The sequence below is a fragment of the Anser cygnoides genome, chromosome 9 (assembly GCF_040182565.1).
Source record: "Anser cygnoides isolate HZ-2024a breed goose chromosome 9, Taihu_goose_T2T_genome, whole genome shotgun sequence".
Lineage (NCBI taxonomy): Eukaryota > Metazoa > Chordata > Aves > Anseriformes > Anatidae > Anser > Anser cygnoides.
Window position 1 is genome coordinate 10,002,582 of NC_089881.1, and position 14,289 is coordinate 10,016,870.

The window sequence follows — 14,289 nt, forward strand, 5'->3', positions numbered from 1 at the left end:
AAAAAGATAAATACCTTACCTCCTTTGTTGTATTTATTTACCTCCTTGTTAAAAAAAAAATAAATTACTGTAAAATGTGTTCAGGTTCCAATTTTTCCAGTGAATTAGTCTCATTCAGTTTTCTTCTTTCTTCCTTTGGCAATTAATCTGATAATCTGTTTCTCCTAGATCATTTTCCTGGTGTTTGAGTAAGGTCAATAGCTACTTAAAATGACAACCTTTTTTCAAGTGTGTCTGCCAAATTGCATTTTCATGTTCAGGAAGTATCTTCTGCCTTCAAAGAAAACAGGGATGCTCCTCTTCAGCAACGTTAACTGTTCCATTTCTGCTCACTGGTTTTAAAGAATCAGTGCTCTCTCCTTCGAAGAATAAATGCAAACCAGTGGAAGAGGTTTTTGTACCTACGGGTAATGAAACTTCTAAAGCCTTAGAATACAGGAATGTCTTAGCTTTACTCTCAATGCTGGTGAGATGTCTTTAGCTTCAGTATGGGAAATTTGACATTACTAAAAACTGGCTCATTTTGCTTTCTCTTAATCTTTCCAGTATATCTGAAACTGGAAGATAGCTATGTTGATAAGCAATTAATTTGAGTGAAACGTGGGGACTAAAGCGCTGAAGAGTTCCCTGAATTCTGTCTGCAAAGGAAGATTTGTGTTGGGGGTGCTTAGCATTGTTGAACTTAGCTAGCATTGTTCAGATGGTTGGCATTAAAACGGATTTTTCTTTAAAAGCTGCAGTAACCGCAAGTTAGATTGCACTGAAACAAGCCTTTGAAAATGCTAATCTTTGGTCAATTGATCTTTCTGTGGTGACTGCCTGTGTCTTCTGCAGGCAAAGAAGTGAGTTCAGTCTTAATACAGCAGAGTAGCAACCTAATCACATTGCTTTAATGTGAGCTGGTGAATGTGCTAGAAAAGCATATAAAGTTTCTAATAGTAGCATCCTTTTTTCCTGACCAGTCATCTAATTGTTAGTTGGTACGGTATGAGTTGTGGCGCTGTGAGGTTTGGCTGTTCCTGTGACCCAACACAGGTAGAAGACTTCAATTGCAGCCCTGTAGGGGATGGAGAACTGAATCTATTTTAGGCCAGGGTTGTGTGCCAGATGTGTCATCAACTTGTAGCACAAAACCTGTAAGAAAACTAGTTATGTGTATTAATGAAATGAGCCAACGTAATAAAATGCTGTCAGATCTAAAATTTTAGTTTACACCATTGAAGACACCAGATGTACTACAGTTGCATATCATGTCAGACCTGTTGATGATACTCCTGCCTACAATGCTACGTCCTAATGCTATTTTTGAATGTTGCCTGCAAAAATAAAAGGTTTTAGAAATGAATTTCATACCTCTTTCTCTTGTATAGATATCAGAAGAAAAAAAAAAAGGCATAGGAAGAAAGCTCAAATGCAGTAAAACCTAGTAGATGTGTTTTTAATTTTTTTTCCTAAACGTATCAAATGGGCAGTTAACTTTATGTTCTGTGGGAGTTCTATGTTCAGGAGTCCTTAATCCTTAGGAAGGGTGTGCTATTTTCAACATACGTATTTTAGAACACTGAACACTTGCTTTTGGCATACAAAAAAGTCCAGGTTTCACGCTGCAGGTAAGACAGGTGTCTTCCTGGAAGAATGGAAACGCAGAAGTGATTCCAGAGTTCTTAGAAAAGAGCAAGAAACCTATGGGGGTTCATTCAGAAAGGTAATTTGTTCCATTTTCTGTCTTTAGCGATATTAAGATCAGACTTAGGAACACTTTTGATGAACCTAAAAATCGCTAATGGAAATTGCTCTGGAGTTGCACAGCTTCTGAAGCACCCATTTCTCTCTTGTTGCCTCTTCCAGCCAGGCATGCGAAAGCCGCTGGGCAGTTCTAGCGCACATGTTCTGGTTTGGACATGTCTGGAGGCTTTGGTTAAGTTGGTAACATGTTTTGCTAGAGGCTTTATAAAGGCCTGTTAAAGAAGCATATCCATACTGAAAAACATTATTTAGCAGGCAAGGTATGACATAAGGGAAGAATACTGTAATAATGGTAGAAAAGGCTCTGCTGAGTTAAAGAATGAAAGGTGTACTTTCTTACCTTTCCTCCCAGTCATGGACTCAGAATCGATTAGGGCAGTACTAGATGTGAAGTATGTAATTAATGATGAAAATGGCCTCAAGCAAATTGGGTGGTGTTGAACAAGAACTGTATCATGAAGCAGGGAGGTGAGCTCAGCCACATTAAGTGGGGGATAGAACCTGTCTCATCTGCAGTATTAAAAAGCTGTTTTAGTATTAGAAAACTCTGCAGTGGTGGCATACTCCAATTTAGAGTACTTAGCATAAAAATTTTGAATGAACCAATTAAGGGTGTTAAAATGGCTGCAATAAAATTCGAATATTGAAAGTTTATAAAAGCTCTAAGCAGTAATTAAGGATGCTATTTTAATTTATAAAATCTATTAAAGTTGAGCGAGGAAAAATCCTGCTGCAGCCCATGAGGGTATGTGTAAAAGGAGAATCTGCTTTGAAATTCTTGTTATAGTCTCTGTTGGATTTAGTTAAATAGCTGTGAAACATGAAGCTAGACGATTCTCTTCTCATATGTGGTATAATTTGTGATATTCCCCTGTCCTTGCTAAAACTGGAGAAGATAGTCCTTGGCATGTTTATCTAATTTTATACTTGAGTTGATAAGGGATAAGAAACTAGTTATTTTTGTCTGCTCTGTATCTTCTGAGATTTTTTCGATTTTAGAGCTGCTGAGATCACAGTTGAAATAAAAATTACGCTTTTCTGCCTAATCAAGCAGCTTCCTCGTTTTTAGCTGATGAAAGGTTTTTGGCACCTTGTTCTCAAGCTATCCTTGCTATAGCTGTCAGGTTACTACTGCTTGTATAGTGGCAGCTCCCTGAAGGAAATGAAGAGAAGCTCAGTGTTTGTAGGAGCTGACTCCAGGTGTGCCTCTGGTGCCTGGACCTGCTCAGCCAAGCAGCAGGAGAAGGTCCAAGCTGCTTCCTGTTCAGATCAACCCGCAAACCTTCGGGTAAGCTCCGGCAGTAGCCAAGGAGCTACAGGGAAATAAGGAAATCACTTCGGCAAAAAGTTCCCTAGTGGCACAAATTTCTTCAGAAGTTCATCAGAACCTGTAGCGGGTTATTTTGAGTATTGAGTTGCATCATGTCACCTGGAAAGATATTTCTCCAAAAATGATTTATACCTGTGGTTTTGAGCCACCTACTCTCTCTCATTCCTTGCAGTAAGGCAGTTATTTGTCTTTTGTGTGGTGGTAGGTTAAGTAGAGCAGGGCCTTTCAGGTTTGTCACCAGCTGCTTCTTAACTGCTTTCCACTATTCCGTTGATCATAATCAGGATTTTTCATTTACTTCTTACTGGGATGGGCCCTTTTCTGCTAAATTGAGGACACTCTGTGTATAGCAAGCGCATGCTTACACCATGCAGAATTTGGGCTGCCGCAGTAGAGACGTACATGGGCAACCAAGTTTGAAGGGTAAGACTAAGGCAGATGACAGTAGCTAAGTTTAGCTGAGTATTTGGTATAAGCACTGTTACCTTTTGCCAATAATGAGAAGTAATTGAAGTTTACTGTCAAGATCTGAGCAGTTCTAGCTCACTGTTAAAGTTGGGTGCCTTTCCTAAACGGAGTTTGAGCATGCCCATTCCCTCCTGTTGAAACCCAAAGCAGGAAAATTGCTGTTTTGTCATTGAACAGATAATTCTGGAAATGTTTTCATTTGCTTTCAGTTACTCTGAAGTTTATACTCACTGCATCTTGAAGTATTTCTGAAAAATAAGGCTATTAATTTAGTTGACTTTCCCTCAAAATATGGGGAAAGGGCTTTTTCTTGTTACATGTAGCTGTGTAAGTGCATGGTTGTTACCTTAACTACTCAAATTCCTTACAAAATAGTACCAGTGCTCTTAGAGCACTTTTTTTGTATATATGATTGCATTGATGTGATCTTTAGTGTTTCTCTTAGGAGGAATGCAATCAATAGGATACTTCAAGATTTCTCAGAATAGACTCAGATTCAGATAGAATGTGAATATTAATTTGTAAAGAAAAAAATCTTTAAAAATGGAAATTTTTCCTCTGGAAGTGATTGTGCTGTTGGCTCATTTGGGAGACAGAAACAACTTGTACTGGACCAGGAGGCTGCCTCTCATCCCGCATCCTTACAGTTGTTCGTTGACTGCGTTCATCGATGTTCTCTGTTCGTACCAGTGCTTTACAAGTGCATATCAAGGAAGTCATAAACAGCTTCCTTTTCTCTGAGATTATTTTCTAGGTTCATAAAAGCCACTTATCATTCAAAGTTTATTTAAACAGCAAAACAATTCTAAACGTCCTGGTTACAGAAGGTCAGCTGGGAGAATGACTGAAGTATGGCTGTGTTACTGTGGCTGAAGTAGAATAGAGTGGGGTGTTCTCTGCATATGCAGCTGTCCTAGGTTCTTGGTACTTGCTTGGGCAAAGGGGAGTCTCTTTAAACCTATGATGTTGAGCTGTGCTTTTCTTGTGGAAAGTCCAGGCATTTGCTTTTAAGGGATGTCGTCTCTTGAGTACTGGAAAATAGAAAGGAGTTAGTTTAAAATCTCTCTCTGGGAGGAACAACTGCATTTATCATAGCAATTTATTATTTTTCTATTATAAGACACTCACTGAGAGATTTATTGTAACTTCCTAACTGCCCCCTATTCAGGGAGTGTAGTTTTGTGGGGTTAGACGTTCCTAGGTACAGTTTGCTAGGTAAAAAGATGAAAAAAATATCTCTGGTTTTCATGGATATTAGCTGTGTTTGCAGTAGTCTTTAGATTTATCAGGTAGATTTTGAATTGATACCAGCTGAGGTAGTGAAGTGCTTTTTGGTCTTAAACTTCTTGAAGAGTTATCATATCCTGTTTCATAACATATAACCTCATAACTTTTCTTGAGGTTGTAAGGTAGTACGCTTACAGGAAAAAAAATGCTTGTCAACTGGAAACAATTGTTTGTAGTATCTCCTTTCGCTTGTTTTTGAGCCCTTCCTCTCCTCTACTAAAAATAAAAAGGCTCATAACTCAGAAGGGTAGAGTGATAAGCACTAAATCCTGTGCTACTAAAGCTCTGGGATATTTGAAATTGTTTCTTTTTGACCTGTGTTGAAATCTGGGAGATAGTGAAACAAGCATTTGAAGTAAGGATCATCCATTAGTTGGTGCACGGAGCAATCAGTCCTTTAAAATAACTTTTCAGCACACATCTAATCATCCATGTGTATTCCAAACGCTTTTAAAGTAGCAATGGAGCCTGGAGACTTGGTGAATAATATGCTGCTTGGATGGAAAAACAAGATTTTTGCCTGTTGTTTTCTGGGGAATTTCTTGGCTTTTCTTGGTCTGTGTGATTTATATATCCGTATAGGCAGTTTGATGTCTTGTTTGGAAGATTCATGCTGCTTGGTTTGGTTTTCTAAGGCAGTGAGGCTTTGCAACTGTGTCAGGTACTAATGTCCTTGTCAGAACAGCAGGGTGTGCAACCAGGGACAGACAGACAGACAAGCAGAGGGGCGTTGGGAGGGCTGTTACAGGAGCAGGACAAGAAGCGTTGCTGTTCAGGTTGCTTTTTATATTGTTAATTTTTGGTCTTGAGTTATTTTGAAATAGGGCACGGTTCAGATTTTTATGGTAAGGCATCACGTGGTATGTTAATGTATGAAAAGATTGAGTTGCTGCGTGCATCTTTTGAACACAGTGGCCAATTCTGATTGAAATTTGGAGGGGTGAGGTGGGGAAAGAGAAATTCCTGTGGTTTTCGTGAGGGGTAGATAGCTGGCTAGAGTTACTTTGTTAATATTAATCTCCCTTTCCTATCCCTCTCCTACCCGCTGCCCCTAAATAAAAGCAGCAGCAGGATCTAAATTATTTCGTGCACCCTCACCAGAATTCGTGCAGAGCTATAGGACAGCAATCTGTTGAGAACCAGGCATCGTTGTTTCCACTGCTTATGAAACTGCTGGAAAAGACAAACACAAGGAAAGTGTAAGTACACAGAAGTCTCAGTTGGACAAACACTAAAAAGAGAACTCAAATGAGTCAGGATGGCAACACAGATTTTTGAGTCCTTAATTCCTGAGAGCAGTAATAATGTTCTTACTCGTGAAGGAAATCTTGAACACAGAGCAATTTTAATACAACTTTAATACAGAGCAATTAGGTTCTTGGGAAAGAGAGCAGAAAAAACAATAAATGCATCGATACCTTCTCAGATCCCTGTGAAGTAGTTCATCAGATTTAGGATCCCACTTCATGGCTGAAGATGTGTGCTCTTGCAAATTCATCTATTTAAAGTAGGACTGTGCTTGCCTGTTCCAAAGCCACATAATCCACTTAGGGCCTTGACAGAGAGAAATCCATGAACAAGAGCAAAATACTGTTAGATGAGATTTTCCTGTTGTCTGGGGAAGGAGAGTTTCCCTGTTCACTCTTTTTCACCAGTGGTTAAGATAATTCTCTAAAGCAAAGGGGGTGGTATGCTCACCCTGTCACGCTGAGGCAGCAAGCGGTTGCAGGATGGGAATGCACACTGATCAGTGCACTGGGGAGTAAGGTTTTATTCAACTTAATGCATTAAAAAATGTGAAATGTTATGGAAAAAAATTTAAATTTAGGAACCACTTTGTTTGCTTTAAGTTGTTTTTTTTTTATTAGGCAACTTCTTGAGAGCAGTGATCCATTTGCTGGGGATAAAATCAGCTTGCTTGAGGCTTCAGGTCAAATTGGATACCTGTACCCTTCAGTTTTGTTCATTGCCAGTGACAAGCAGGGAATTATTGCTAGACTGCTGGTAAATATCACTTTATACAGTTTAGTGTTTGAAAAGGAAAAAAACAAAACATAGCCCTCAAATAAAATGGAAAGCCTGGTGAGTCCCACAGCCTTAATACTGGTACGTTTTCAGAAGGAAAGAAAAAGTGTGAGAATGATATTCATGATGAATAGGTTATTGGAAAAGAGCCATGTAGGCTTCACTTAAACAATCAATTTTTCATGATGGTGCTAATGTATTAATTTAGTAAGAAACGATTATGTTCCAGGAATCCTGATAACAAAGCTGGTATTAATGTGGCCTCTTGACTTTGGTCTGAAGAAAAAAGTCAAAAGATGACTTCAGTTTTCACTCGTAAGCATCACAGTTCAGATATTTAATTATAATGGGAGATCTATGTAGAAAGAAAACAGTGGACTTTGTAAAAATGCACCTTGTTTCTGTGAATGCTAGCACTGCAGCTCCTCCAAATACGAAGACAGAAGCAGAATGCATGATAAATATAGAGACTCATTTGGGGCAGGGGGAGAACCCAAGAAGTGCTTGGATTTAAATGTTTAGGGTCAACAAATGAATTCTAGAGGGTTTTATGGAAGGTAAGAAAGAATGCAGTTAAATAGTATTTTTCTCAAAGCTGACTGCAGGCTGCTGCCAAAAAGTGTATCCAGTTTCTCCTCCATCCCTTTTCCCTTGTTTTCCGAACCAACTTTATGCTCTTGTCAGCACAACCTGCATCACAGCAACGGAGAGCTTCTCCGAGGGACGTGTTTGACATTTGTGAACACATCAGTTTTTCATTGGAAATATTTTCAACTTAGAAGGGGAGGCTTGGGGAGACAGAGGAAGTATTTGAGACTGAAGGAGAGAAGCAGGCTTTCAGAGGTGATCCTGCTGGCAGACCTGAGCCCACGGGCAGGAGCGTAAAGGGGGACAGACTCCAGGACTAGGGAGGGCATGGGGCCTGTGGGGGCCCTCACCTGGGCGGGTGGAAGAAGAGGGACAGGGAGGGGAGCTGGCTGCTGGCAGGGGGCTGGTTTGCTTCTGGCCTGATCTGCGGGGCTCCAGTCGTGGTCACTGAAGGAGAGGAAGCTGCGCCAAGATCAGCACCATCAGCGTTCCTTCATCGGGAACGCTTGGAGAACGCCTCCCTAACGGTGTGGAGGGGACACAGGAAAAGAGGACAGGGAGCTGGGCATGGTCGTGGCACTCGGACCACGACAGAGAAACCCAGCGTCGCTTCTCTGAATTTCAGCTGATGTCTGGAGGTCACAGGGAGGGTGACAGAAAGGCGGGTGGGGGGTTGTACTGGATAAGGGGAGAGGCAGATTTGGAAAGCAAATGGGAGCAGCTACAGCATGGAGATAGTAATGCAAGATAACTTGGCTTGCTTCTTCTTAGAGGGGTGTGTTTGGGTGGGACATGCCTACCTTTCTGAATAAGAAAAAACAAATAGGGAGTGAAAAGGATCGAGTTCAAGGGTAGTGTTGATAAAAAATCTAATATATGTAAATACAAGCAGTCAGAAAGATCTGAGTTTTGAGATTATTCTAGGGGAGTGTGGCTACGTGCGTGTAGGTGCCTTGTGCCCTGCTTTTTGCCTCAGTCGAAATACCAGTCTTGGCAAATCTTTTTCTGCCCAGTGTGGTGTTTTTATAATTACTGATGTATTTATACTGGTGTTTAAAAAACAATTAAGAATGTATGTGTGAATGGGTATCACTTTTTGAATGACTTTCAAGGTTAAGACACCTTGCCTCTTTCTCAGTTACATAAAGGTTTGATCCATGAAACTGGTCAGCTACAATCTGGAATTAAAGTTGGTTACAATTTAAAACTCTGGATACAAAGCTAGGAGTTGTGTTTAATGGTATCTTATTGAAAAGGCTAAAGGAAACTTGATTGTCAAATTCAAACAATATTGTTTAATCAGTCCTGTGTCCCATGAGTGCTGCCAGTTGTCCACAGGCAGCAGGAAAAAAAAAAAGCGCTCATCCTGATGTAAAGCTGGCTTTTTAATGCAGTACTTTTCTCACTATTCTTCGGTGTTAGAAGGTCTATAACTGGAAATGAAACATTGGCAATAACTGTGTGTGATTTGTGCTCTTGCTGCGTGTCAGAGGGAGCCATCCCTGGGCCGCCCCGTCGTGGTGAGCCCAGCACCAGTGCTGCTGGGTGCTGAGAGCTTGGTGTTTATCCTGAAGCAGCAAATATAATGGGAAAGTGATTTTTTTTTCCTCTTTAACTATGAGAAAATGATCTGAACTGGATTTGGAGGATGTGAGAAAGAAATTGAAACACTTTTCAAGGTTACATTACAGCTGAGAAACTGCTGCCCTGTTTCTGTATCGTTGACAGAGGCAGGCGGCACTTGATCATCCAGAGTCCTTACAAAACTCTCAGATAAGCCTTTGTGTTTTATAGGGGGAGTATTCTCCACTTCAACATGTGCTTAGCTTGCAAAAGGTCAGAAAGGACAGTCCAGGAACAGGACATATGTCATAGCCGAGATGGTAGGTAAGGCAAAAACTTGGCATTTAGTACATGCGCTTCCATGAAAACCTGCTAGCGCAAGGTGAGGGTTTCAGGAAACAGTACTAAATATAAACAAAAACTACTCTTGGTAGTTTTACAATACTGCCAAGATTTTAAATTGTGATAGTTGAATTGTCCTGAATTTTTCTTTTGTTAGTAACTAGCTGGTATTTTTGATGTGTATTTCTTAACTGTAGTTAAGCTCTGTGCATCATAGCTATCACGCAGTAAGACAAAAGACATCCAACCAAAAAATGATAGATATCCAGGTCCAGGGAAAGTCGGTATTATTCACTTAGCCTGAGTGTTAATTAAGAAAGACTTTACTGGGTGATTTTTTGAAGTCCAGTGACCTTGAAACTGCATACTTGATTTTTGCTTTAATCGATATATTTTGAAGTACCATGTTTTTTCTTATTTCAGGCTTTTTACCCTAAAAAAAAAAACCTCCAATTACTTTGTGTATGTTCCTGCATTTTGATTTTACAAGTGGCTTAAACCATTTAATGATACATGAATGATTCCCCCCTTATGATTGCAGTGTTTTTTCCATAGTTAATGAATTTTGTTCCCATACATAGAAATGCAGGAATTGCATCTTGCTGCTAAATATGTCATCAGTTTTTTTGGTAGTGAGTCTAAACCTGTAAAGGGTTTCCAGCTATTTCATTTCATAGACATAAAGCTATACTATTTTTGTTTTTTTTTCTGTATTTTTTTGGTGTATCTTATGTGTTATCCTGAGCCCTGGTTATTAATTGACAGATGAGTTACACTATGATGGCACTTAAAATGCACAACATGTATTTCTGAAAGCAGTCGTTGCTATAGCAACTTTCTAGTAGGTCACTGGCAGTGTTGTGTGAGTGTGTGCGTATGATTTGGCTGTTAATGCAGACTAATACAGATAGAAAAATGAGAAATGTAAGAATGAGGAAGAAGGTAGCCCTTCCCCCCTCCCTGTTCACTCCCCTCCAAAACAGGGTAAGATCATCTTGTGGGGAAAAATGCTTAGTTAGGATATTTTGTGAATTGGCGAGAAATTGGCTATCATCTGCCATAATTAGATGCTTATTTCTATTTATGCAAAGATTGTAAGACCAAATTGCCTTAATCTCATTCTGCTTTTCTTTTGGCATCTTTGAAGTTTGTTTAGGAAAGGAGTATATGTTCAATTATCAGACAGCAATACCTGGTATTTACTGAGCATAAGGATCTATTCTTAAAGACAAAGAGCTGCATTATACAATGAAAATTTTGGAAAAAAAGCATTTTTTTCCTCATCTGGAAGACATTTCAGCAAGGTACCTGCATTTCCATAGCAGTGCGGCCCATCTATGTGCCCTGGTGGTCCCATTCCGCCTGGCCACGCGGCCGCTCCATCGCCTTCTTAGCGCTGGCCCTGCGCGCATGTGAACAGGGGCTGAGGTGGTTTAGGGTGCTGATCCAGACACGAACGACTTGGAAACAAGTTTAGAAATTGCTAGATGATTGCCTGGATTGTGTAAATGGGCGGAAAGCCAAATGTCGGTACAGCCACAGGAGCTGCAGTTCAGGTCGGTGTGCACGGTAGTGACTGCGGGGCTTTTCAGAGGGGCCAAAGATGAGATTCCTTGCTGACCTATGGTTTTAGTTTGCTCTGAAACTTAACTAATAATATTGCACAAATACATGTTTTCTTGCATTTGTATTTTTCTTTGAAATAGGTCTCTAATAGGGTCTCTTCTGTTTTTGGTGTTTTGTTTTGTAATAGCAATGTACTGCTTTAAGTAGAGATCATTCATGTATCTTTTAGAGAGGTCAAGTAATAGGCAGGGTATTATTTCCAGTCTCAAATTAACAGTGCCTTAAGATTAATATCTTAAAACTTATGATTTCATGTAACACATTCTAGAAATGATAAACAAAAACAATGTCAAGTGTAGCAAGTGTTCTATGATACTGTAATCCACCATAATTTTGTCAAATTATAGAGCTGATTAAAAAGAAACATATATAACAATTTGGATTTTGTTATGCATTGACTCTGTTCTTTTCCAGAAGAAACCAACAACTCACACTTCATTTACAATTGAACCAGTAAGGTAGAATTGGTCTGCTCTCTGGACAGCAGTGAGAGATGATGGTAAGGAGCGGAGGGAGAGGGCCGCAGGGACTGGGCTGACTGCCACCTTTTTTTTTTTTTTTCCCCAGTGTCTCCTGTCTCTCCATTCACTGGTGCACCACGAGTCAGACCAGTGTCGAGGTTGTTGTAAGGGCAGAAGCAGGAACATGAGGTCAGGAGGAGGAAGGAGCAGGGACTGTGTTTCTGGACAGCAGCAACCCATCAGCTGGGTGCAACTGTTGTATGAAACCTCATCCCAAGACTAGTGACAAAGAAAATCTTTGCTCCATGTATTTTACTACTGATGTGTAACCACGTTCTCTGTGTTTTGAGAACTTGATTCGCTGGAAGTGCAAAGTGTTGATTTAATCCCTGAAAAAAATCTTCCTTGGTACTTTTGTATCATTTAAATGATTGTTGAATGCTTTATTAAGTATCCTCATTGTGGATACTGTGTACTCTGGAAAAGCTTGCTCTAACTTTTGCCTCAGGGGTGAAGGCAATGCTAAGAGACTAATGTTTAAATTTGTTTGGATGTTTTGTAGGGAAATGGGTACAAGGAACAGGTACAAGAGAAAAGGAAAGCTTATCCTCTTCGTATCTTCTATAAGAATTGTTCCCAGAGGAAGCATTCCCTTATTTAACTCCTGGGGTTAGAGCTTTTGGGTAGAACTTGTTCTTACCTCATGGGAGTTGAAAATCTGTTTAAGGAAATGGTTCAAAATATTCCTGCTCTTGCTCTCACAGCCTGACAGCTTCAAATGCCAATTACAGTATGTATTTTCACTTTGTGTAGCGGTGTAAAAGATGCTGAAAATTTATTTCCTAACTTTCCGAAGTGCAGAAGAAAGTGTCTGCAACATGTAAAACTGCATGCTCTGATCCCTTCTCTGCGAAAACAAAAGCCAAGAAGTCTTCCAGGGGAAAATAACCTCTTGGGTGGATCAACTGCTGGAATTTCCTCTTTCACTGGAGGCCCCGAGCTGCTGGTGATGGCAGTTTGTCTCATCCAGGGCTTCTGTTATATTTCACTCAGTTTCACCAGCAGTGCTTAGAGAGCTTTTTTCATTTGCAGTGTCTTCTACTTGATGATAGAGGGAGGATGATTCTCTTCTAGGCTGGAATTTTTTCCCCTCATCCGTTGCTTCTCTCCTTAGTCTCTCATTGACTGGGAGGAGCTTTGTAAGCAGAAGGCTTGGTATCAGCAGGCCTGTTGCAGACCTTCGTTATAATTAAGCAGAGCTCTGTGAGGAACAGATATTTTGTGCCATCCGTACTCTGAATGCTGACCTTAACCCTGTCGTTATTCTCTTCCCCAGAATAAAGTTGTGACTTCCTGCAGACTCTGAAACCAACCAGATACCCCTAGGCACCCCGTACCTTTACATTTTTTTTTAACAAGTTCGGTTTGTATCAGGATAGCCTCAGGATTTTGGGCTGCTCTTGCTCCCTGTTCTGGGTCCTCGGAGGTGTTGGTTTGTGCAGCACAGCTTGTGTCTGTTCCTGATCTCACGTTAGCCTGTTTTCTGTAAGGCAACTCACTGCAGCTGCTCTATTTCTAGCTGAGGGGAAGTTAATCCTTTGTTTCCCATCTCAGTTCACAGTGTAATTTAATAATCTTTAGAGATCAGGATAGGGATTCTTCCCTCCCTGATGGAGGGGGAAAAGCTTGCTGTTTGGGTTGCCAAAAAAAGCCCCCTGTTCCAGCTTTCTAGTACCGCAAGGCTTCCTCTTTGTTTAGGCATCTTCAGCAAAGTAGAGCACTGTACCAGTTCATACTGCAACCTTGATGGCTTCACTGCCAACACCACGGAGCAGCTTTCATCTGATGAAAGATGAGGCAGGATCTCTTCTTTCTTCTGTCTCTCTTTAAGTGGCCTGTTTTGACTAAGCAAGTCATTTCACTAAGCCCAATAGCTGTGTTGGTCCAACAAATTGTTTTGGTGTGTACCTTCTAGGTCAAAAAATATTCTTCCTTCTCCAGGAGGATGGACTGCTGTCGGTGTTACTGGGAGACGGCACATTGGACTTGTCTTCAAAGCTCACAGGACAACAGCACAAAAATAAGCGATGTGTGCTCAGCCACACTTTGCAGTTTGTCATCTGCTTTTCTAAGTAACTTCAGAAATAAAAAACAGGTGTTCCCATATTTCCTTCAGCAGTGCAAAATGCAGTAAAAAAAGTTTGCAAATACAGTCTGAATATCCAAGTAAATTGGTGACAGTTTCAGAGCTTGAGTTCTTGTCACATGTTCAAATAAACGTGTTTGTACTGACTCAGGAGGAAAAGCAATCTTCAATACAGGCAGAGAGGAAGAAGGTGAGAAACGTGTTGTTGTTCTATGGTCGGTGGAATTAGCAAAGCCTGTTTTGGCCACCCTGTTATATTTCTTACTGCAGTGAATTCACGGCCTTCCCCATGTCCTTGAAGGCTTCCCACCTTGTGCGTAATGCCTCTGCTGTAGCATCGTGCGCTGCTGCACCTTCGGCTTTGCGTGCCTTGCCTTGGGCCGAGCAGGACACGCAGGTGGCTCTGCGCTGCAGCTCGCACCTCCACAGGAGCACGAGGCTCAGCCAGTGCTTCCTTACGGAAACCAGCTCGGGGGTACCTGTCCTTGTGCCAGATGTCTTTGGGTTTGCCAGCACGTTTATCGAGAGACAGAGCGCAAACAGCCTGGGTATGTGTGGAGTCCTTAGGAAGACAGACTGGATCAGCTGCTTGTCTGGCTTGCATGTTGACTTCTCCGTCCTTGCTGCCTCCTCCGTATTTCACATAAAGCTTGTCTGGTTTTAGTTTGGACGGTCTGGAGCTGGGCTCTCAGCTGGTTTCACATAGT

At 40.9% G+C, this 14,289-nt stretch overlaps 1 protein-coding gene across 4 annotated transcripts in view; it reads left to right on the forward strand.

The window, feature by feature from the left end:
* Nucleotides 1–14,289, forward strand: part of STAG1 (STAG1 cohesin complex component) — a 185,976-nt gene that overhangs the window by 13,678 nt on the left and 158,009 nt on the right. The window contains exons 1-2 of one of the 4 annotated variants that reach the window (XM_067002097.1): nucleotides 9,238–9,331; nucleotides 11,390–11,474. The exons of 1 other annotated variant lie outside the window; for it this stretch is intronic. The gene's annotated coding sequence lies outside the window, so the exon portion shown is untranslated. Of the gene's footprint in view, nucleotides 1–9,237; nucleotides 9,332–11,389; nucleotides 11,475–14,289 lie in introns of those variants that run through there. 2 more of the 4 variants (XM_067002098.1, XM_067002099.1) reach the window with 2 other exon arrangements.